The following is a 26,249-nucleotide window of genomic DNA, read 5'->3' as shown; positions in this document are numbered from 1 at the left end:
GGTCTTTTGAAAGTGTTGAGCTACAAATAAATGGTGTCTATGTAACAGAGGATAAGCAAACCACAGCCATATATTAGGAAATATTTCATTTAATGTAATAAATGTCACAAAATGTGCACCAGGTCTAGTAATCCACAGCAACCAATAAGAAGTTTGCTATTAAAGGGATACTGTTGGAAAAACATGTTTTTTCAAAACACATCAGTTAATAGTGCTGCTCCAGCAGAATTCTGCACTGAAATCCATCTTTTAAAAGAGCAAACAGATTTTTTTATATTTCATTTTAAAATTTGGCACGGGCTAGACATATTGTTAGTTTCCTAGGTGCCTGCAAGTCATGTTACTCTTTACTGTTACATGTCACTCTTTACTGCTACACTGCAAGTTGGAGTGATATCACCTCCCCCCCCCCAACTTACCCAGCAGCAAGTTTGCAGACTGCATCTGACAGTTGTGTCACGTCGGATCAACGCTGCGACTTCATCCGACATTTCTATCGCTTTCCTTATTTCGGTCACATGCAATTTGACACCGGCATTTTGTCGCAACGCGCAGAAAACGTCCGTGTAGTCCTACCCTTAAATAGAACTTTATTGTCAGGTCACTGTCACCTCTTCACCTTAATACTATTTTATTACTTTATGTCTATTGTAACTATAGTGAAGTATTTTCCTTGTGACCCAGGACTAAGATTAACGATGCCCTTACGGAATTGGTTTGTGCTGCGTCCTGTAAGCGCAAGTAAAACAAGATGAATCGTGAAAGACGGAAGAGACGCAGATCTATTTCTCAGAGGAAGGTCAAAGATAATGTCAGCTCTTTAACTTGATTGTAATCAAAATGTTCTCAAATTGAACAATGAAATGTGTTGCAGACAAGAGGCAAGGATTGACTTATTCCTCCATAGACTTAGGCAAGAAATAATTGAATTATATGTTTGAAGCTGTTGACTATATTCTTCAAACCAACCTCCGCTATTAGGGACACACAATTGGGGACTCTGCAATTTAGAGTTCTCACTTTTAGTCATGTAGCCAGCAGCAAGCACAGAGAAAGGAAATTTATTTTTTGCTTGAGGAAAATGAAATCTTCACAGTTGATAAACCTGATAAATCTTCCCAGCGGAGAATTCCTCTGGCGATTTCACCGTCTATTTCAATAGTCTTGTTACTTAGGGCAGTAATTCATCTTTTTGGTTGGTTTCCGCAAAATTAACCTGGTGCAATACATAATTAACAGAAGTACAGGTATGGGATCCGTTATCCGGAAACCCGCTATCCAGAAAGCTCCGAATTACGGAAAGGCCATTTGATAATCCAATTCTTAAAAATGATTTCCTTTTTCTGTGTAATAATAAAAACAGCAGTTTGTACTTGATCCCAACTAAGATATAATTAATCCTTATTGGAAGAAACCCAGCCTATTGGGTTTATTTAAAAGGTAAGTAAAGTCTAAAATAGAATAAGGCTAGAAATGCTGTATTTTGTATACAGCATTGTATACGCTGACGTTACAGATCATGTGGATTTTGATGTAGATTCCCCACTGATGACGCTGCTGCTCCCACCGTTGCGATGTTTGTTTGGGGGGGTATGAGATCGAATGTGTTTCAATGGGTTCTGTCCCATTTATAGTCACAAAGAGAAACCTTCCCTGCGTTTCCCAGAAGGAAAAGCGTAGTTGGAGCTTTAGCGTAATGTGCACTGCTGGGAGACAGGGGGCAGCATTTCTTTAGTCTGTGATGTGCAGCCAATGGAAATCATTTTTTATTTTACATTTTTGGAGGTGGTGATGGTGGTACCTGCTTGTCTAATGGTCTTAGTTGTGTCTAGGCTTATACTCGAGTCAATAAGTTTCCCCAGTTTTAGTAAGTAAAATTAGGTACCTCGGCTTATACCCGGGTCGGCTTATACTCGAGTATATACAGTAAATTGCCGATGTCCCTGCGGGTGGCAAATCTGGCGAAAAGTTGCTAGCGTTAGCCACTTCACATTTTAATAAATCTGCCCCTATGTGTGCTTGAATACAGTCAGAATTGGAAGAGGATAGCGGTCTCAGTGGAGTTTCTCTGGTGAGCACAAATTCAGAGAGTTTATGTGCGTATTGTATCTACGGGAGTTGTGAGCTCAGTGTACTACTCTGGCAAGTGCCGCTATTGGAGAGGAGATACGTGACCTCGCCACAGATTTCTGCTGAAGGTATTCCCAACATTTTGTTCCAAATGAAATGTGCCTGCCAATAAGCACGTAGCGTTTGTGCATACTGTATTTTCATTTCAATATTACCGTATTTATTCAACTGAATTATAGCACTTAAACATCTTGCCCTCTCAACATGCATCCAGGGGAACTGCAGTTTCAGCAGCTGCATATATTGCATTCAAGCGAAGGCCCAGGTCTGCTCAGCAGTTCATACATTTTATCACATGGCAACGGCATAGTGTTGGCATTTTAGACCCTTTAGTCGGGGCAGTCAAGTCCTATACGCTGTTCCAAGCCAGTATTTAATATTTGCTATCTCTATTTTTTTGCAATTAATTAATGTTTCCATTTGAGTGACTGTGCTCTTGGTCACAGATACTGGAGAGAGCACTGGTTTTGACCAAAGGAATATCCTGATTTTAACTATATACTAGGATATATTAAAGGAGTTGTTCATCTATAAATTAACTTTCAGTATGATGGAGAGACTGATCTTCTTAGACAATTTTTTTGTTTTATTTGTGTTTTTTGTTTTTGTTATTTAGCTTTTAATTCAGCAGCTCTCCAGTTTGCAGTTTCATCAATCTGGTTGCTAGGGTTCAAATTACCTATAATACCCAAAATTAAGGTGGCCATAGACGTAGAGATTATTGCATTATGATCCGATCGTTGGGCCCTAGAGCCCGTGTTCAGATGAGCCCGATATCGCCAAACATGCGGATCTCTCCCCGATATGCCCACATGAAGTGGGCAATATTGGGCTGATCCGATCGTGGGCTCTAGGGCCCAAACGCACAGAAGCGTCAGGTTTATTTAAAAGGTAAGTAAAGTCTAAAATAGAATAAGGCTAGAAATGCTGTATCTTGTATACAGCATTGTATATACGCTGACGTTACAGACTGGATTTTTTATCCTGCCCTATCGAGATCCGCCCGACTTTCGGCAAAGCCCGTCGGATGGCCCCACACATGGGCCAATAAGCTGCCGACTTGGTCTTATTGGCCCGTGTATGGGGGCCTTTAGTCAGAATAATGACTGTTTTAAGACAAATATTTAAACATTAAAATAAATACATTGATTTCAAATAGAATTGTAAAAAATGTGAAATAAAATGAACATTATGGATGACTGTAGACTGTAATGAATTGTGCCTTAATAGCCCTGATCTGAAAATCTTTGCTTTTTGTGGACCCAATAAAGAAGCTGTAATGTGACAACACTGCCTCCATATTACTGCTCCGGCCAGACGAATGAAATCCAGTATCTGATTGCCTGTCTGCGGTATATTTGTCCTTCTCCATTAAGTCAGCCTGATATCCTTCGGTCAATACATCTCAGGGCGAATTCTGGCACCGGCTTTGTCAAGCATCACTTTCATTCCAAATGGGCAGTTGATTAAAGTGCAAACAGTAATGCGGTGGAGCGGCCAATCGTTAGTCTCACCGAGTATCCATTTAAGGAGGGAGTCGACTTAACAGAGTCAATAGGCAATTACCACATCACTTGTGCTTTTCATTTGTCTGTTTTTTTGGAATGATAGAGGAGAAACTGCCATTCTTGCAAATTTAAACCTTCATAAGGTCTTTATATGTTGCAGATCTTACATTGTGATTATTAAAGGAATGCATGCGCTATATGCTTGGAATCTGCTAACTTACAAATAAGTGATTTTTTAGAACTATTTCTCATATAAATGACTTTGTTAGTTCGACCGCAGTATTCCGGCTCCATCTGCTGGCTCCGAGGGATGTCACACTTGCCACCAAAACTCGTTTCCCACTTTCTCATTGTGTTTGGTTTTATTGCAGTGGTTTATTCATCTCTAACCGTCTCACGCCTTTACTTTTTCATTAACGTCTCCGCGCTTTTGGGATAAAGAGCTGAAGTTTATAGAACCAGCTGTTTTTGGAGATTAGCAACAAAAGATACAGTTTGCAGACTTAATTACATTGTGTGGAAGTGAAGGGATTATGAAGAAGGAAGCTGTAGAAACTCACATAAATACAACATTTTTTGCTTTGAACTAAAATCCTGGAGTTGCTATAAATGCTATATATATATATATATTGTTTGTAGCTGTAAGCACAAAATGTCTCTGTATTAAATATATTGTTAATGGGTTGAGTGCAGAGGACTCTTGTATTTGTCTGTATGAAATTTGTGGTCACAGCCTCATTGCACCCCCGCCTAATGTCTTTAAAAACATCTTTCATTTCCCAGGAACATCTGAGTACTGGGGTGTTTTCTGAATAAAGATATTTAGTGAAGCAGTATTCAGTTGTATGAAATTTAAATCAAATGTGAAAAACTGTCTGTGCAAAAACTGTGGAGCACCCTTGTAATTTTGCTAATTTGAATGCATGTAACTGATCAATACTGATTACTGGCAACACCAAAGTGGTTGGATTAGCTTTTTAGGGTAAGACTACACAAATGATTCCGGCACGATCTGACTTGATGCAGATCAAACGCATGCAAAACGCATGCAACAAAAATAAGGTAAGAGATAGAATTGTCGCATGGTATTGCAGCATTGCTCGCTGCACGCTGCGTCTGCATATGACAGTCATGCTGCATCGGATCAATGCTATGACACCATGCGTCAATTCTTTTACCTTATTTTTGTTTCATGCGTTTTGTCGCAGCGCGTCGGGACGCGCTGGAATCGTTCGTGTAGTCCTACACTTAGGCCTTCAACTTCATAGGCAGGTGTGTCCAATCATGAGAAAAGGTATTTAAGGTGACCAATTGCAAGTTGTGCTTCTGTTTGACTCTCCTCTGAAGAGTGACAGCATGGGATCCTCAAAGCAACTCTCAAAAGATCTGAAAACAAAGATTGTTCAGTATCAGGGTTTAGGGGAAGGCTACAAAAAGCATCTCAGAGGTTTATTAAACTGTCAGTTCCAACTGTAAGGAATGGAATGAGGAAATGGAAGGCCACAGGCACAGTTGCTGTAAAACCCAGGTCTGGCAGGCCAAGAAAAATACAGGAGAGGATTGTGAGAATGGTTACAGACAACCCAAAGATCATCTCTAAAGACCTGCAAGAACATCTTGCTGCAGATGCAGGTGTATCTGTACATCGTTCTACAATTCAGCGCAATGTGCACAAAGAACATCTGTATGGCAGGGGGATGAGAAAGAAGCCATTTCTGCACTCACACAAACAGTCGCTTATTTATTTCACTATTTTCGCTGTTACAGCACCTACCCATTACATTTATAAAACCTTTTTAGGACTCAAAAATCATTTATTGGCACAAAAACCAATACCATTTCTCTTGTACAATCAGAACAATGAGTATGAAAAGGCAACTAAAGTCCAACATAAACAAGTGCTAAACATAATGAATGTTATTGGTTCTGTAAGTACCTGCAGGTTTTAAACTTGCTCTTTTCAAATTGTGACGGGGCACAGTTCCTGCTGATAATCTTCAGTTTCACTGAAAATAAACCAATAATAAATGTGATACGATGCTGCTCTCTGAATAGTCACAGTGAACCATTTTAATAAATTAGTTTTGAAAAATCACCCATTTAAGACCATTTTTTCCATCAAAATTTCCCCCATTGTGCAAAACCATATTTATCAAGAGCCACAGCACCCATTTCACCCAGTGCCCTTGGCTACTAGTGTACAGTTAGAGTTAGTGCATTTTTTGGGATGGCTGTACCAAATGACAGTGGCCCTTTAAGACTAGATGCAAATGATACTTTATTACCCTTATCTATTTGCAACCTCCCTATACATAAACATATGCCTTGCATAAAGCTGGGGTGCTCTTCTCATTGCACCCGGTCTCTCTTCAGTATAAAATGTGATATAAATACAAGTGATGGGTCCCTGGCTTTAAATAACAAAAATATACTTAAAGGTACAGTAGTTACCCATACAAACACCTTTGCTTACAATAAACACAAGAAATAGGACTTGAAAAATGTACTGTCTATTTTTTTTCATTAAAAAAAATCCCTATTTTTTTTATTTTCCATTATAAATTACATCTTCTCTTCCTCTTAACAAATTTATTTGTCCAGTGAAAGATAGTAAGCTCGATATAAACAAATTCTGCAGTTATAGGGGGATTATTAACCTGTTTTACATGAGCTGAATAAATGGGAAATACCCACTGCCCAATACTTAATAGTAATAATATACTATACTTCTGCGAGATTTACTGGAATTTTTATTAGGGATGCACCAAATCCACTATTTTGGATTCGGCCAAACCCCCAAATCCTTCGTGAGAGATTTGGCCGAATACCAAACCGAATCTGAATTTGCATATGCAAATTAGGGGTGGAAAGGGAAAAACATTTTTCCTTCCTTGTTTTGTGACAAAAAGTCACGTGATTTCCCTCCCCACCAATAATTTGCATACGTAAATTAGGATTTCGGATTCAGTTCGGCCGGGCAGAGGGTTTCCGCTGAATCCCGAACCGAATCCTGGATTAGGTGCATCCCTAATTTTTATGCATGCATGGAACAGTCCACTTCCTGGTGCTCAGGTGATTATGTCTATTTCCTATCAGACAGGATGTCTGGAATGACTGTGTCATAAGTGAAAGAGATAAGAAGTCTGTGCTTAGGCAAAGAAACAGATGCCGATGTAACAAAATAGAAATACCGTTTCAATAGAATTGGCAGAATACTATAAGAAAAATATTTATTTGGCTCATGTTGAACATAGGATTACAACTCCCCTTTAGTTTGGAAGGGATATCCCTAAGAGGTAGCATAGGTAAATCATAGCAAGCAATACATTGTGCTTTCAGTAAACTAGACCCATGTAGCTTGGGTGATAGCACACCAGGAGATTAATCAGCTGCTACAAATCTCCTCTTCTGCAGTCGACTACTCTCCTGTAAATGAATCGCCGGTGGTAAAACCCATGTGTTGCTTTGATCTACTGAAGTTGCCTCAAGAGGGAACTTCAGGTGTCTTCGAATGACTGAAGTGAAACGCGGGTTTTACCACCGGCGTTTCACTTTACTGCATTCAGGGTCAGGGCACACAGGCAGATTCGGGAAGATTAGTCGTCCGGCGACAAATCTCCTCTTCTTTGGGGCAACTAATCTCTCTTTTCTTTTTCTTTTAAAATTCTTTTTATTGAATTTTCATGAAAATACAATGAATTAAATATATGAACAATCATATTATGGAATAAAAGAACAATTCATATGAGTAAAATTCAAGAGATGTTTTCATGTATCTGAACCATGAAATAACCAGAAACAAATCAAAACAAAAACAAAAACAAAAAGACCCGTACTTTTTAAAAAAAAAAAAAAAAAATAATTAAGACATGGGAAGTCAGTACAAATAGTTTTAACACACTATTACCAAATTCATTCATTAGCGATCATCTTGTCCCATCAGTTTAAGGATAAAATCTTTTTTAGAAACATCTAAAGATGAAATATACAGGGACCATCTGTTTTTAACTTTATTTCTTTGAATAGAATCATCCATCCTAAATCTAACAGCTTCTTGCATACATAGCTTATGTAAATATGAAATTACATCTTTCAAAGAAGGGGGTTTATCTTTAATCCAAAACAGAAAAATAGACTTTCGAGTAGCAGCCATAACCAGCCAACAGAAAGACAGTATTTCATCTGTAATCTTCCCAGAAGAATCACTCTGTGATAACTGAAACGAATCTTTAAGATCTAACAGTGCATATTGGGGTTTCAACAATATATCTAACGTGACCACTCCTTTTATATAACGTGAAATTTTCTCCCATAAAGTTGTGATAAGTGGACATACCCACATATAATGAAAAAAGTCAACATTTTGCTCTTTGCATTTCGGACAATAAGAAACCTTCTGAGAATTTTTATTTTCTTGAAACAATTGACCATAACCCAGATGAATGAATCTAAATTGCTGATCTCTCCAGCTCTCAGAAAGTACATTCTTTCTAAAATTTTGAAACAATCTCAAAAGGTCTTTGGAAGAAATGTTTATCCCTAAAAACACGGACCATTTTTTACTGGAATTATCAAGTGGATCAAAATCATTAGAAATAGGGTTTAGAAGATGTGATGAGATCCATGAAATATTATTTAGTCTGAGATCTTCAGTTAATTGCACTACGGAATCATAAAACTGATGATGATTTAGTTGTGACTTTGTTTTGTGATCAATTAGTTGAAAACCTTGTCTAATTTGCAAATAACTTAACCTCTCTTTCTCAGAAAGACCATATTGTTCTATAATTTTGTTCCAAGAAAGAGGATCTCCTGAAACTGGATCAATAATATGACTAATTTGAAAAATACCAAATCTTCTCCACCTATGAGAGACAATATTTCTTCCCTTTTTAGGAAAACCTCCCAAAAAAAAAGGAGATAAGAAAGGTGAAACATTAAAATTTAAATTATTCTGTTTACACAAAATTTTCCAAGTGCTGAATGTATCTCTATATATTGGGTTTCTTTTAATATCAATATTTTGCTCTGACCAACCTCTATGTAGAGAAGAAATAATATGCTCTTTTGAGTCTAAAAATTGTTCCAAATCTAGATTTGTGAATTTCTCTCTACCAGACAACCATTCAACAATATATCTAGTATTTGCAGCAACATTAAACTTTCTAAAATCTGGAACATTAAGTCCCCCTAAGCATTTAGGTTTCCTAAGTTTAGATAAAGAAATTTTTGCTTTTTTGTTATGCCAGATAAAATTACTTAAAATTCGATCCATCTTCTGCACATCTGAGTGCTTTAACAATAGTGGGAGATTTAATATAGGAAATGCAATTTTTGGAAAGATCAACATCTTAAATAATGCTATTCTTCCCATTAAATTTAATGGGCTATCCATCCATTTTTTACAAAGAGTATTCATTATTTGAATTAATGGGTTATAATTTAATGAATATAACTTAGAGAGATCAGAAGAGACCAGCAATCCTAAATATTTCAATGTACCAGAAGGAGATTTAATGTGAAGGTCAACAAGTAATTGTCTTGGAATGACATTACCAATGTTTAAAATATTTGTTTTGCTAGAGTTTATAAAGTACCCCGAAAAAGTTTTATAATAATCAAAAAATTTAAAAATGTTCTTAAGTGATAGTGTAGGATTACTAACAATTAAGAGAAGATCATCAGCATATGCTAATGACCTAATATGTTTGCCATCAATCATCAACCCTTGAAATAAATCAGAAGAGTCCATAAATCTAATTAAAGGCTCCATAGAAATATTGAACAAAAGTGGGGACAAAGGGCAACCCTGGCGAGTTCCTCTATACAAACCAAATGTTTCAGAAAGTTCACCAACTACAGCAATTCTCGCTTTAGGATTTGAATATATGGAATGAAGCAGTCCAATAAATTGACCTCTAAAGCCAAATCTGTCACAGCATTCAGAAAGATATTTCCAGGAAACATTATCAAAGGCCTTTTCGGCATCAAGGCTCAAAATTGAACATGGAACCCTAGATTTCTTGGCTTTATAAATGACATTTAATAAAGTACGTATATTTTTAACCCCAGTCCTATTTTTCACAAAACCATTTTGTTGAGAAGAAATAATAGTAGGCAGTAATAAAGATAATCTATCAGCTATTATTTTCGTTAATATCTTAAAGTCAATATTTATTAAGGAAATAGGTCTGAAAGAAGCAGGTTGAGAAAGGTCTTTACCTTCTTTTGGAATTAACTTAATATGGGAGACCAAACTAGAATCTAAAATTTTCCCATGACAATAAATTTCGTTATATAAATCAGTTAAAAAGGGGGCAAATTCCATTTTCATATTTTTATAAAAGGGAGAAGTGAATCCATCAGGCCCTCCTGCTTTAAAATCTTTAAGTGAATTAATGGTTAATAATACTTCTTGAGTAGTAATTGGTTGATTAAGCGAAGCTAACTGTTCTTCAGAGAGTTTTGGAAAATCGACCTTCGAAAGAAAAGTTAAGCTTTCAATGTCATTTGTTTGTGAAGGGGAATAAATAGATTCAAAATAACATTTAAAGATATTAACCACATCTTTCGGAAGATTAGTTAAATGACCTAAATGGTTTCTAATCAACATTGGTTTATGAGAACTCTTACTATTTTTAAACATATTAGCTAAGAATCTGTTAGACTTATTATGCAAATTACTAAATTTAGCTTTGTAATAAGCCAATGAAGATTGATCTCTCAGGTTAGTCCAATATTTAAGTTTATCCAAAGATTCTTTATACTCCTCACTATGTTGTCTAGATGGATGCATAATAAAATTTAAATAAGCCTTTTTCTGAGCTTTAGAATGGAATATGAATTCTTTATTAATTTTTCTCATAAAATGAATTTTATAAGAAGTGATCTCACCCCGGATTACAGCTTTCCATGTATCCCATTATAATGGTAAATTAGCTTTCTCATCCTGATATTGCATATTTTCTCGAAGGAATAAATTCCATCTCTCTTTCAACTTTACATTAAACTCTTGCTTGTCTTTAAGAAAGATAGGATATGACCAGGGAATGTAAGATTTCGGTAAAGGGCCTAATTCAATCTCAATTAAGACCGGGGCGTGATCTGACAAATTAATATTCCCAATATGAGCTGATCTAGTTTTATTAAGTACATCAATTGAGGAAAACAAATAGTCAATTCGAGTCCCTATCCCATGAGGATGAGAGAAAAAAGTAAAATCTCTTTCTGTTGGGTTTAACATTCGCCAAAGATCTACTAACTTCGTCTGATTTTCAAAATTGGACAATAATTTGGACTTTCTAAAAGGCTGTTTTTGGGTTGGACCACTTTTATCTAGAGGCCATAAATAAGATTCATTGAAATCTCCACCAATTATAAACCTATTCTGCGGATAGGATCCTATTTTTTGCGCAATCTGAGAATAAAATTCTTCCTTACTTGAATTAGGAGCATACAATGAACCCATATACCAATTCTTATTTTGCAACAGTATTTCAGCTATTACAAATCTACCGTCAGTGTCACTTTCTGAATTCAATATTTGTAAATTTAAGGATTTATGAAACAAAATTGCTACACCTCCTTTTTTTTTAATTGCAGGAGAGTATACTATTTGGCCCACCCATCCTTTTTTTAATTTTTGAGATTCTTCCTCTGAAAGATGAGTCTCCTGAAGCATGACCACATCAGATTTATTTTTTTTTAGCTCAGCTAGAATTCTCTTTCTTTTAATGAACGAATTGAGCCCATTTACATTCCATGTGACTATGTTAAGCATTGCAACATATCCTAAGAAGTAAAATAAAGGTTCCAAAATACTTAAAATAAAATAGTAAAAGTGTCAGGTCTAAAAAAATTATTAAAAAATCAGTACAGGTCAATGTTCTCAAAAAAACATGGCAAAAAAGTAGAGAAAAAAACATAAAATATCCTGATAAAAAATTTAACAAACCACCTATAACTTACGAATAAATGGCTTATAAACAAATACCTTATAATAATAAGAGTAATAATTTGAATATGAACATTTCTTAAGACAGAAAATTTTTCAAAACTCAGTGCCTTTACATCAGTTACTAACAACCAACCTAAAATAATAAAATAAAGCACCAAAAGTAAAAGCATTAGGTTAAGTGACTTCACTTTTTTCCTAAAGAGAGAGAAAGTGTAAACTCTCTTATCAAGAAAAGTGACAGGGTAAAGTCTGCATCACTTTTCACTTATAAAGAATAGTACCTTCAAATAATTAAATCAAGCCAGCTTAAGTCATTGCAGATTCAGAAATCAATTGTTCCTGCGAAATAGGAGATCTGGATCTAGATCTCAAGTTAGTAGTTGAAGTCTTGTCTTGAAGTTTCTGAGACTGGCGTGAATAAGTTTTCAATTCTTGTCTTCTTTCTTTAGCCGAAAGACTAAAGCTTGAATCCTTCGGCTTATCCTTAAAAGTAGGTAAATGTTGTTTCTCGAGTTGAAATATGAAGTTTGAAGCATCTTTAGGATTTTCAAAAGTGTGAGTTTCTGAAGCCAAAAAGATCTTTAATACGGCTGGATATGTAAGTGCAAATTTAATGTTCATCTTAAATAAAGACTGGCAGATTGTGCTGAACTCTTTCCGCTTTTGAGATAACAAAACTGAGTAGTCTTGAAAAATAAGCACTCGAAAACCATCAAACTCCAAAGTATGATTTTTTTTATAGGCTTGAAGCAATAGGGCTTTTTCAGAATAGTCCAAAAACTTCGCAATAACTGCTCTTGGTCTAAGAGGCATCTGTTCTCTCAATGGGCCAATACGATGAACTCTTTCCAATTTTATATTCGGTAAAGATTGGTCAATCCCTAGTTTTTTTGGGATTGTTACAGTAATAAATGAAATTATGTCATTTATCTTGTAAGATTCCGGGAATCCTATAAATCTTAAATTATTTCTTCTTGTTCTGTTTTCAAGGTCATCTATCTTCAATTGCATATCCCTTGTTTTCTTCTCAAGGTCATCCAATCTTGTCGAAGTAGAAATCGTATCATCATGAATATCCGAGACCAAATGTTGTAGTTCCTGTATCTGACGAGTTTGGGAGGTAAGACCCTCAGATAAATTGTGAATGGTCCCCTGTAAAAGTTCAAGTGCTTTGCCAATAGCAGATTGAATAGCATTTTCAATCGTCGGATTAAGTAGTTTTGCAACCTCAGCTGCTAGAGTAGCATGTTCAGTAGATTTTTGTTGTACATTTCTATTAGTGCCATTGTCATTTTCCGAATTTTTTGGAAATTTCGGTTTATTTCGCTCATATGTTTTCCCATTACTTTTTGTAGAGAAAAGAGAGGCAGCAGGAGAAGTATCCATTTTTTTTTTTTTTTTTTGTTGTTTTTTATTTATATATTTTTTTTTTTTTTTAATTTTTTAATTTTTTTTTTGTCTTTTTTTTTTTTATATACTCTCCTATTCAATGTTCCCTCATTGAAATATTCGGTAAGTTTCTTATAGAACAAAGTATAGAAACCTCAGAGCGAGATATTTATATGTATAGCAGAGAAACCTCTCAGGCTAGGTAGAAGTATCAGCAAACTTATAGGGCAAAGGTCAAAAAGTCTCTCAGAATAAATTTACAGCTCGCTTATAACTTAAGTTTTGTAGTGTCTACAATGCAAACACTATAAGTTATGCTCAGACTTGCAGGGTTAATTGAGCACAGAAATCGTGAGGTAAATGCATCTTATAAATCCTTATCATCCATCTTGTGTCACCAACAACTGCGTCATAAAGTTGTCTGGTAAACAAATATTCTTTCCAAATGAATTCTCAAGCAACCTGCAGTCTGGGTTTTGTAACTTTAGCAGTACATGAACTATAAGTCCCGCTTAGAATTATGAGTTTTATAGAGCACAGACATCGTGAGGTAAATGCATCTTATACATCCTTGTCAGCCATCTTGTGCCACCAACACTCCGTCGCAAAGTATTTAACAATGACTGAACCGAACTGAAATGCCTCTCCAAGTTCCGAGAAAAGTCCAAATCCACATGTGAATAAAATATTACTTGAGGTTAGACTCTTATACAGTGTAAATCTCCAACTATTTCCTTGTTAGAAAAGTATTCGAGCGTTAATCCAATAGCCGTGTCTCCACAACAGATGTTATCAGTTTCACAAAATGTCACTTACTTTGCAGTATTACTTCTTTAGTTATATGGTATAACACAAGTTTCCAAGCTTTTCCTAACCAAGCAAAACACGAAGCTTGGCAAACAAATTTATCCTGAGGTAAATGCTCACTCAAAAGAACTGTCCGCCATTTTGTCTTCAATAGGGCTATACAATTCTTATTAAAGCGATGAGTATAAACTTATATTTACGTAAATTTTTGTCAAAATCCAGTGCTCTTTAATCTTGCAGGTTTTCAGGCCTCCATCTCCGAAACTGTGCTGCAAGCGCCATCCGAATCACTGACTGGTCGCAAGTCGCAATTGCAACTCTCCTCAGCCGCACCAGACCACAGCAAAAATCCTTCGGAAGACTCACCACGGATGACAAGGACAGTCCAACCTTTTCTGGTAAGTATTTGAAGTCCAATGCCGATTTTTAATAGCTGTTAAAAGTGATAAAGCGCAGAGCTTCACTCCTGCCCTCCCGCTCTCTCAGGCGCCATCACCGGAAGTGTCAACTAATCTCTCTGAACTGCCTCCCCTGCCTGATGGCACTCGGAGAGATTCATTTTCCGAAGTTGCCTCACAAGGAAACTTCGGGCAACTTCGGAAAACGAATCGCTCCGAGTGCCATCCCGTCGGGGAGATTAGACGCCCCGAAGAAGAGATTTGGCGCCCCAAAGAAGAGGAGATTTGTCGCCGGACGACTAATCTTCCCGAATCTGCCTGTGTGCCCTGACCCTTACTGGAGATTAGTGGCCTGTAGATTTGTAGAAGGCGATTAATCTCCACGTGGACCATTGCAAAGCTGCCTCAGTGCAGTAACCCATAGCAACCAATGATAGGTTTGCTCTCTGTGTTGAATGGTAAACGAATGAAAGCTAGTTGCTGATTAGCTGCTATGGGTAACTGCACTGGGGCAGACTTGTACAGTTTTAGTAAATAAGCACCCTTGACATCATAAGCCTGAATGTCGAGTTGTATTACAGACTTTAAACCTACAAAGGGTGAGCGTTAAAGGGCTACTACTGCACACTTAGCCCCTTCAAAAAAAGTCTATGGGGGTTTCCAGATTGCCTAACTGATATTTACCAGAAAATCTGTCAAATATCTATTAGGGCCAGGGCACACGTTGCTATTTCGGGAGATTAGTCGCCCAGCAACAAATCACTTCTTCTTCGGGTGGCTAATCTCCCTGAACTGTCTTTCCTGCTGGCTAGAATGTAAATCTTCGGAGGGATGGCAGTCAGGTCGCTTTGGCTTTTCAAAGTCGTCCGAAGTTTCCTTGTGAGACGAAGTGCTCTGAGTGCCATCCTGCCGACAATTTAAATTCTAGCAGATGGGTGCCCTTACCCTTAGGCGGGTTAGAAAATCCCATTAGACAAGGACTGAAGTGGTTGATGATTGGTCCTCTGCCAATGGGTGTCCCAAGACCCAACTTATGTTCCAATCAGGAGCCTGGGGGACAAAACAATCAGATCCTCTCGATATGGCACAGTACATTGGTGGCAAGATTGAGCAAAGATCCACTTGTTGGATCTAACTATTGGTATCTTTAAACAAGATAGGACCCCACACTATAATGGAATTAAGGGTCTCTCCTAGGAGACCGCTCAGCCTCCCCCTCCTATGGCAGCTCCAACCCCTCTTCAGGGGTGCTCTGTCCGCATCGTCCCCACCGCTTTACTCGAACTGTGCCAAAGGAATGGACGGCACTCCACTTGAAGAGGGAAAAAAGGCTTTATTGCAAGCACATGCAGGGATCAAACGGCCCTACGCGTTTCGGGATACAATCCCTTAATCATAGGCATATTTGGCACAATGGAATTAAGGGCCGTAATCTAATGGTGGAGTAACTTTTTAAATCATGTAAGTGGAAACCACAATATCTTCAATTCTTGTAGGCTACAGCCCAGCATCAGCCAGTGAGCTTCCAGTTCTCCATAGGCAGCACTAAGTTAAGTTAAGAAAGAAAGAAATTGAGAGAAAAGTAAGGAACACCAGGGATACAGTGATTGACACCACAGAGAAAGAGAGAGGAGACAGATTTTGCAGGGGGAGGCATACTGGATTTCCTCTTGGTGGTCCACTGGGTCGCATTCACTTTTGAAAGATGTAATGGCAGGTTCTTCATCCCTGGTTGGGGATTCTACACTTCTTCAAAAAGAAAAGTTACGTTTCTGTGTGTAAATGTATGGGTACACAATTAAAGACAAACAGAAGCTGTGTGTATTTCATTGAGGTGTCTGGTTGTCATGTCTTCTGCTTGCACCTGCTCCTGAGACCAGTAGGGAGGCATGACATATGTCATCCAGTGTTTTCTCTCGGTAGGACCGCTCTGCTGTCGCGTTGGAATGTGCCAAATATTTAGCAAAAAGGTGCCTCTCGGAGGACACATTTGGTATGTTGAACCTAAAATAAAAACAGATAAATTGTGAGTGTCTCCATACACAGTAATAAGACACTACTCAGTGAAACCTTCTACATGTGTAGGCTTGGCAATTCACCTTTGGTGGTTTAGCCACTGGTCATTTGAAACATTGTAAAGCTTCATCCCAGTTGTTGACAAGAAGAAAATGTCCTTAGGAGATCCGTCACGCACCAGTTTTGACCTTACATGCTCATAATACACTATGAACCACTAGTAAACCAAATGTAACAATATAATCACTATGCTATCCAACAGTTGTGATCAATAATGTCAATGCAAATTTACAAAGATTTTACCATTTCTTCCTCCTCTGTCAATGAGAAAGCAGCCACTTGTTGAGTGGCTGTTTTGTGCTCTGTCACGCCAATGATGTTTAAATTGATCTGAATGTTTCCACTAACGTATCTGTGGCGAATTCTTGATTTCCATTCATTGACCTAGGAGTAAGGGTTTTTTTAGAGAATGATTTACTCTTTTGAAAGGTCACCAAAAGTCTTTATGGCAATATTTACTTACTGTCATATTCTGAACCACCCCCGGTCTCTGCAAGTGTTTCAGCACCAGCAACGCCTCAAGATAATGCGAGATCTCAAACTTAACTTGATCATTTTGTCCTTTTTAGCTGCATCAATGGCTTTAAGGAATGTGTCTTTTGCTATGTGCAAAAGATGGTGTCATCCTTCCGGTGTTTTCATTGTACCGGTTAAGGAATTGTACTTGACAATAATCAAAGAAAAAGTTACTTATAATGCTTCTAAAAAAGCAGAGGGCTGAAAGGAAATGTTAATATAGGTCACGTGATATTCCTTTTTTTCTTGACAACTTCCCGTGATATTCCCTTACTCAGTCTTTTTTGGAGGGCGTCCGTGGCTTTCATAAAGTTATTGCAGGCAGTGTATATGGACGGATCAGTCGAGCCCATGTTTGTGTTGTTGATCTGAAAGGTGACAAATCGCTACACATGCTTTAAATAATTAAACACAGTCTGGTGCGTGACAATCGCCTGCAGTTTTGTGAAAAACTCGTTGGTTTTGTGTAGGTTTTTCACAAATTCTAGGTTCACTTCTTGCGGTTTCATGAAATACAGGAACCTAGCTACAGCTTCCACCTTAAAATAAAAAAACACGGGGAAAAAAATAGATATTTTAAAGATAAGAGGCATAGAACTGCATTAGCAAAGACATTAGGAGATTACCTTCAGTGTGCTTGGATAATAGGGCACATAATAAAGTATTAGGGTATTGACAAAATTCTCTGCCACCCCTCCCCAGAGCTACCCCATAAAGGTGAAGGGTAAGTTAATAAAACCTGATGAAACTAGAGGCCTCAATAAGCAGCAGAGGTGTTAAACGAAAATGAAAATGATTAGCTTGTCTAAAAAGTAGAAGACCATAAACCATCAGTTTTGAAAGTTACTTACCCCTGTTTCTACCTAGTGACACCCAATATATGGAAATGTGTGAACGCTGTCAGGAGTGGGGCGTTCAATGGATGCCGATTGTATATTCCAGCTTCCTTCATCTTGAGCCTTTTTTAAGAGGCCCAATTGATCTTCACAGCCCTGTATCATTTTCAAAGGAATGATTGACTCAGTGTATATTAATATGTAAGAAATAGTACAATCTAAAACAAAAATACAAGTAAATACATTGCTTCTGTCAGTTCTTGTTCTATGCTTCTAGCAGTTTCACATGTTTCTGGGTCTGGCCAGAAGTGGCTGGCCTGTTACTGCCACCAATATTCAACCAATTAGTATGAGAGTTGCAGCTGAGCTTAACCTTGGCTGGTGGGGGAGTGGATCTATCTAAAAGTGCATGGCTTAACCCAGGCCTGGACTGGGATTCAAAACCAACCCTGGCATTTAAAGTGCAAAGAGGCCTATTTACAGCCTTTTAATATTTTCCATGAATTATCAGCATAGTATATATCGATATATATGAATAAGTTTAAGCTAGCATAAACATACAAGTAAATATTTCTCTAAGTTGGGATCACACTCTGTGTTCTTCTTCTTCTCCTCTCTCCTCATCTAAACAAACCAATGGCTGTGGTGATGATGCAACTGGCACAGCAAGGGAATGGTCTGTTTCTATGGGTCGTTTAGGCTGTACCACTTTTGCAGTCACCACGCTGTAAAATAATGAGAGTAAGAACCGATTCCACCGGTTCACCAGTTTCTCTGAAACAAATAGGACAGAAGAGAGACTGGCCCACACACATTATCATTAGACCAGTAAGAATCCTATGGAGGAGTGAAACGGACTCTCCTCACAGGAGTAAAACGGATGGTTAGAAAAAAAAGTGAAGCCTACATACCGGGGTTAGTTCATTATGAGGAATTCTTTGCTTTCCAAAAAGTATGAGAATTCAACAGGTGAGATGAGCTTCTGGATTTCGTGGAAATCAAACATGGAAGCCTTCTCAGCGATGTCCCACAAGCGTCTCCGGGCAGTCTGAGCAACATTTTTTATCTCCTCAGATGAGCTGAATCTCATACATTTCCTCTGTAGATGGGTTGTCAGGTTTTTGTCCACTTTCAAACAATGAGGACAAACTAGGGCAACCCGATTTTGGCTATAAAAAGGGGACAAAATACTGTGTAAGAATACTGTGCACACAACAGAGGTAGTTATAAACCAGTCCTAAATAAACAAGTTTACAAAAGCAACTTTACTTACCTATGATGTGAAGATTCCATTTTGATAAAAAAAATATATTGTATGAAGTAACTTATAAAACAAAAACTCCAATGGTACAAAAGCATATAAAAAGTAAAAAAAAAAAAATAATAGAAAGGAAAAACCAAAACGATCAAAGAAAAGCAAAATAGATGCAAGAAATGAAAAAACTAGTCTCCAAGCAACCAATCTCCTATGGGAGTTTCCACATGGAAGTTTGGGCCCCACCCCTCAGTGTTCACTGGGGACTATTCCATTGGCTAGAGTAGATTTGAATTCCCACCAAACAGGTAACCTGCCAATCATGCTACAGCATATGGGGGTTGAACAGTACAGTGCCTTGCCTTCAACCATCTGTCCTATCTATTGGGGGTTTGGGCCCCACCCCTCAGTGTTCACTGGGGACTATCCCATTGGCTACCCTGTCTGTGGGTACCCATAAAGATGTTGTCACCTACCATTTGAGCCCAGAGTACTTTTATTGAGTCAGGTAGAAGACGTATCTCCGAGGAGGGCATACTGTACACTAATTTCTATACTCTGTATGTATGCTAAAAAATTGATTGCGCTAAACTGGAAATCTAGGGGTGGACCCAGGGTTCATGACTGGGAACAGCTAGTGGAAAAATCTTTACCAATGTACAAACTTACATATATGAAAAGGGGCTGTCCTGAGAAATTTAATAAGGTGTGGGGATTGTGGATTGAACAGGACCCTGAGCTAGACCCGCCTTGACTTACTAACTGAATACACTGTGTTCCCAATATCCTTAACCTGTATAAAAAAAAAAAAAAAAATCCGGGGGCAGATGCAATTGTCAAGGGACCGACTGCTGGTTTCCTATCTTTTCATTGTGTGAAACTTAACAAGTATAGTGGATAATATCACGTGAATAACTGATGGGTTAGGAACAGACTTCTATTGTTTTAACGGTGACATGTTGCGAAGTAATAAAGGTTGTTGTAAGGTGATAGATACACTGTGGTTAACTAGGAATGCTGAGATAGAACTGTATTGTAATGACATTCAATGATATGATAAGGATCCGAAGAATCTCACAGACACCATGTTATTGCTTTTGTTGTTTATTTTTATTTTTAAAACTAAAATGCTTACATGATACAAATAGTATTGAACAAAAATTGTATCTATGACAGATGTGTTAACTGACTATATATTTTGTTTCAATAAAAAGAATTGTTAAAAAAAAAAAAAGATGTTGTCACCCCCACATGGAGAAAAAGTGGGGACCTCCTGCATCCCAAAAACCTTCCCTGTCACCACAGACATGAAAGGTACATCCCCTGGTTTAAATGTTTGTTCCCTTGAACGTTTGTTATACCAGGTACTTTGATTTGACTGAGCATCAGCTAAATTTTACTGTGCCATTTCTGACATTTTGTACAATTTCTGTCTTATACAATCAATGTAGTCAATGACACTGAGGACTACGCTCATCACTTAGCCAGTTTTCTTGAATTACGTCAAGGATACCCCTAGGTTGTCTTCCATAATGTAATTCAAAAGGTGAATAACCCAAAGAGGCTTGGGGTACCTCTCTATATGCAAAAAGAAGGTAGGGTAACCATCTATCTCAGAGTTTAGGGTCATCCTCCACAAACTTTTTAAGCATACACTTTAAGGTTTGGATCATCCTCTCTACTAACCATCAGTTTGGGGACAAATTAATTCCTCCCTAAACATTTTGGGAACCATCATTTGCTTTTGTGTTTACCCCCAAATTGTTGTTCTGTCTTACCATTATAAGGATACAATTTTGCAAAACATAGCAAGGCTGATCATTGGGTATTTCAGAATTACTGACAACCTTTTAAAATAATGGCAACAAACTGATGTATTTTCTCTGAGCCTTTTCAATATCAATATCCCAATTGACTAGCAAGTCTTTTTTGGACTTGTTTTGGTCGGCTTTCCACTGAGCCTTTAAAGGATAAGTAAACCTTAAAAACAAGTGAGTGTAAAATTGATGAGGTTGCCATTTTGATAACTTTTGTAATGTACATTCATTCATTGTTTTTCTTTAATTCCAAGATATTAAGGGATACATGTGCTGTTAATATGAATGAATTTTGTTACAACAGCGCCACCTGCTGGTCAGTTTCCCACCAGTCTGACCACCAAGTAGTCAAGGAAGTTTTCAGGAGAAAGAAAGAGGCTGCTCTGATGTTCTTCTGCTTTGGAAAGATTTGAGAAAGGTTTTTATGTTTTCCCTAAGCAGAAGAACATCAGCCTCTTTCTTTCTCCTGACAACTTCCTTGACTACTTGTTGGTCAGACTGGTGGGAAACTGACCAGCAGGTGGTGCTGTTGTAACAAATTTCATTCATATTAACAGTACATGTATATCTTGGAATAAAAAAAAAATAATAAATTACATTGCAAAAGCGCTTAGAATAGCCTCCTCGTCAATTTTACATGTACTAATTTTTAAAGTTTATTTATCCTTTAAGGAATTATCCTTTTTACACATAACGACTATATCGCTGTAAAAACACATCGTTTATTTCCACAGCGCCAGCAGGTTAATCCATTTCATTTTAAGTCTAGATTTGCATTATTTTCATTACTTTTATTATTTATCTTTTTATTTAGGCTTTAGCCAGAAGGGGTGGCCTATTGGAAGGTGAGTGTGGTTAAATCTATAACATTCCGGTGTAATGTACCAAGTGGTCCTAAGTTTGCAGCTTGTCTAGTAAGCCACAGCAACCGATCAGCAGGTAGTATGAAGTGTCAGCTGTAGTGATGGGTGAATCTGACCTGTTTCGCCATATTCACGAAATGGTGAAAAATTCGCCAAATGCATTGAAGTCAATGGACGACAATTTTTTTCACCCATTGGCGTCTATGGGCGTCTTTTTCACGGAGAAACCTGGAGAAAAATTTCACTAGTAAGCTGTTTAAAAACAAACATATGATTGGTTGTAGTGTTTTACTACATGTGGGCAAACGTAAGCCTTTATTTTACATTACCCTATATTCATTCATTGTAAGTAGATACTAGCAACCAATGAGCAGGCAGCATACAGGGCTCATCTACTTGGTGATTGGTTGCTAGAGGTTACTAGATGTGAGCAAGCTTAAGACTTTATTTTACTACCCTATTTATGTTTTGTTCACCATATAAACCAGCAACTAAACAACTCCCAGGACCCACTCCTAACTGAAGCATGCCAAATGGTGCTGGGAGTTGTAGGGGCATAAATTTCAAGAATCAAATTTGGCAGTTGTGTGAGGGGTTTTTCTACCTCGGATAAACTCGAATTTCAAATGTTTGGGTATTTATGAAAAAATCAGAATGTCAAAAACTCTAATGAAAAACACTCTCATGATCGAGTTCATGTCCCAAAAAAACTCGAATTGGTCGAATTCATGTCCCGAAAACTCGATTTGATCAAGTTTTTGGATAAAAACCCTCAAAACAACTAAATACTTGAGCTTGAAGACAACTCCCATTGACTTCTACATGACCACGCCAGCTTTTAGATGGCAAACTTTTACAATCGAATTTTCCAGTTTTTTTTAAAATTCAGAAATACCAGACATTAAACTTTTTGAAAATAGAACTTGAATGTGTGAGTTTGGGTGCAAAAAAAAAAATTGCATTGTGGAAGAAGAGCAGCATCATTAAAGGAGAGGGAAAGTCACGATCACTAGGGGGAAAGGTGTGCCAAAAGTTAGGCCAGTGATTGCATTCACTTACCTGATACCCCGTTGCACAGTTGGAGCAATTTTCTGTTTAGCGACAAATGCGCATGTTCCGAAAGTCACGGAAATTGCCAAAGTGCCAGAAGAAGACCTGAAGATGGCGCCAGTGAACTCCGATGGACAAAATCTGCACCGAGGGGTAAGTAAAGACTTAGGGGCATTTAGCAAAGGTACCACCTGGGCTGGGAGGGGAGCAGGAAGGGGTTCTATGTAGGGGGGGTAGGGGTTTTTAATAGCAAGGGTTTGGTTCTTCTTTAACTAGATGTTACTGGGCCCTACAGAAAATTAATTTTGGGGCCTCCAAAATATCCAGAGGTTGTCCTGTTTTACAAATATACATTTTAATGACTCATTAATTAAGACCTCATGGGGCCCCCTGTACCTTTTGGGCACCCCTGCTCACTAGTGATGTGCGGGTCAGGGTTTTCCTGACCCGCATCTAACCCGCCCTGCTCCAGCCCGCGCCAGGGTCCTTTTTTAGACCCAAGCAGACGCGACTATAAAATCAGAAGCCGGCATTTGAAGGTGGTGGGCGGGGAGAGCAGGAGAAGAGTTCAACCCGCCCACCACGCGGGAGGAGCAGTGCGAGGACGACCCGCGGGTATCGGGTCGGCCCGCATAACACATACCCAGGGCCGCCATCAGAAATCACGGGGCCCCGTACAGCAAAATTTTCTGGGCCCCCCGGTTCCCGCCCACCCCCAAGGCCAACCGCTTAAAATGGTAAACCCCCCACTCACAAGTTATAAAAAGCCATTGGTGGTCAGGGCCCCCTTATAATTTAAAAAACAAAAAAATTGGCGTCAGGGGTCCCACATAAAAGTTTTTTTAAAAAAACATCAGTGGTCAGGGCCCCCCCATAAGTTAAAAAAAAAAAACTATTGGCACCATGGGCCCCATAAATGTTTTTTAAAAAAGCATCGTGGTCAGCCCCCCCCTTTAAGTTAAAAAAAAAACTATTGGCACCATGGGCCCCATAAATGTTTTATAAAAAGCATTGGTGGTCAGGACCCCCCCCCATAAGTTGAAAAAAGTTGGCATTGCACACACTGTATATAACAGGATCCAGGTTTCTACTGATTCCAGCACTAGGCAAACACTGTACACAGGGTCTGTGGTAGTTAAATATATGACACTACAAAGAGTCATAGTTAGGCAAATATTAAGCACAACATACACAGCACTGCTTTGTCTCTCTCATGTTCTGTTTCTCTGCAAGATCCAGGATGCTGCCACTCTGCTCTCTCTGTGCCATAGAGAAAAGAGCCCAAAGAGGAACCGTGTGCTTACAGGGGCGGGACATAAGGAAGGGAGACGCTGTCATTGGCTGAAAAGCACTGGGGCAGGGCGAGATTGCAGAGTTAGGGATCGTCTGCCAATTTCATACTGCTAATGAAAACTTCAGTTGTGCATTGTGTCACAGCTTGAAATTGAGTGTACTGATCGTGGAATTTGCAGATAATCCCTAACTTTGCACTTCTCCACATAAAATTTTCGGTGTGACTTTGGGTCTTCAGCACAGCCGGGCCCCCCTTTAGCCCCGGGCCCGGTACAGGTGTACCCCCTGTACCCCCCTGATGGCGGCCCTGCACATACCTCCCAACATACCTCCCAACAGTCCCGCTATACCCAGCTCAACCCCCAGTCCCCAATTGTTACTGAAATGTCCCGACTTTCTCTCTCATCTCCTGCACTGAACAGCCAGAAAAAGATACAAAGTTTCTAACTTAATTGACTTTTTTCAGAGAGCCCAGAACAGCCACCAGGTGCCCTAATAAGCGAATAAGTAATTGTAACAATTAAGATAAAAATATCTCTTGGGAGACCTTAGACCCACAGCTTAAAGGAAAACTCTACCCCCCAAACAATGTAGGTGTCTATAAAAAGATATTGCATAAAACAGCTCATATGTAAAACCCTGCTTCATGTAAATAAACCATTTTCATAAAAATATACTTTTCTAGTAGTATGTGCCATTGGGTAATCATAAATAGAAAATTGCCATTTTAAAAAATAAGGGCCGCCCCCTGGGATCATAGGATTCACTGTACTCACAACCATACCAACAAACCATACATGTTAGGTCACATGAGCCAATTAACAGACAGAGTTGTGTCTTTTGCTTCTACACTTCTTCCTGTTACAGTTAGAGCTGCAGTATTTCTGGTCAGGTGATCTCTTCCTGTTACAGTTAGAGCTGCAGTATTTCTGGTCAGGTGATCTCTTCCTGTTACAGTTAGAGCTGCAGTATTTCTGGTCAGGTGATCTCTTCCTGTTACAGTTAGAGCTGCAGTATTTCTGGTCAGGTGATCTCTGAGGCAGCACACAGACCATCACGAAATGGTGGCTCAAGGCATGAGATGTAAAAGGGCAATATTTACTTAAATATACAGTATATTCCAGTTTGGTGAGATTCTTTAATATGCCCCTTAATATGATATGAACTATCTGTTGCTTAAGTGTTCATTTTGGGGGTATAGTTTTCCTTTAAAGGGCAATTCACCTTCCTTATCAAAACTAATAACTGGGAAAAAAACACAGAAATGTGTTCAAACTTTCATAACCTGCCAAATTTTGTAAAATAAACAGGTTAATTAGGGGGTATGGCCACAGAAATGGGCGTGGCCATATTTCCCATATGTTGGGAAGCAGGGCCGCCATCAGGGGGGTACAAGTGGCCCTGCAGTGCTGCAGTTTTTGAAAGAGCCGGGCTCCCCTTGACAGTGCCGAAGCCGTGCCGTCCTTTCAGAGTCCCGAACAGCCGAAGTGGTGAAAAGACCAGAATCCACGAAACGAAGCGAAGTCCTGAAGCCACGAGTTCTTTTTATTTTTTTTATCCGCTGGCCACCAATGTTTTATTTTAATAATATAGGCCCCTGCCACCATTATTTCTTTTAAAAATATTCTCTGGGCCCCAATTTTTTTTTTAAATTGTAAGGGGGGCCCTGGCACCAATGTTTTTTGAAAAAAAAAACACACAACTTTTATAGGGGCCCTGGCACCAATGTTTTTTTTTTAACATATAGGGGGCCCTGGCCACCAGGTTTTTTTTTTTGACTTGTAGAGGGCCCTGGTCACCAATTTTTTTTTATAAAAAAAACTTTTATGGGGGGCCCTGGCGCCACAGTTTTTTTTTAACTTACAAGGGGGCCCTGACCATCAATAGCTTTTTATAACTTGTGTGTGTGTGGAGGAGGGGTTACCTTTTTTAGCGCTGATGTCTGTGTGGGCTTTTAACTGTGAGGTGGAGTGGGCGAGATCTGGGTGGGGCTTGGGGGCCAGGGTGGGCGGGGCCCAGGGGGCGCCATTTGTTATACAGGGCCCCGTGATTTCTAATGGCAGCCCTGTTGGGAGGTCTGATAACAGAAGTCCGGAGGGGAAGGGAACAGGGAAATCCAGGGGAGATGAGAACTATGAGTGGGGCAGAATAACAAACACTAATAAAAGATATTATAATAAGAGGATTATTATGCCCTTAGACAGGCTGGGTATAATAACAAGCAATGCACAGCCACAGATACATGTTCAGGGGCAGCTTTAGTTTCCCTTTACTTCAAAATAAACTAGAATAAGAGATTCATTGCTCCACTTAATTGTAATTCCGCAAAAAAAAACAGTTGCTAAATACAGAGC

At 38.6% G+C, this 26,249-nt stretch overlaps 1 long non-coding RNA gene across 3 annotated transcripts in view; it reads right to left on the bottom strand.

The window, feature by feature from the left end:
* Positions 1-15,502: 15,502 nt before the first annotated feature.
* The window catches only part of LOC121400388, a 10,837-nt gene continuing 90 nt past the window's right edge, over positions 15,503-26,249 (bottom strand). Inside the window, exons 1-6 of one of the 3 annotated variants that reach the window (XR_005965709.1) lie at positions 22,612-22,656; positions 18,529-18,786; positions 17,633-17,773; positions 16,729-17,320; positions 16,509-16,649; positions 15,503-16,193 (exon numbers count right to left, since the gene is read on the bottom strand). This is a non-coding gene — a long non-coding RNA (uncharacterized LOC121400388). Of the gene's footprint in view, positions 16,194-16,508; positions 16,650-16,728; positions 17,321-17,632; positions 17,774-18,528; positions 18,787-18,890; positions 18,956-22,611; positions 22,657-26,249 lie in introns of those variants that run through there. The other 2 variants (XR_005965710.1, XR_005965708.1) reach the window with 2 other exon arrangements.

This window comes from Xenopus laevis, chromosome 2S, assembly GCF_017654675.1.
Source record: "Xenopus laevis strain J_2021 chromosome 2S, Xenopus_laevis_v10.1, whole genome shotgun sequence".
Taxonomy (NCBI): Eukaryota; Metazoa; Chordata; class Amphibia; order Anura; family Pipidae; genus Xenopus; species Xenopus laevis.
The sequence above is the reverse complement of the archived record's forward strand: the minus strand, read 5'-3'. Positions and strand labels throughout refer to the sequence as shown.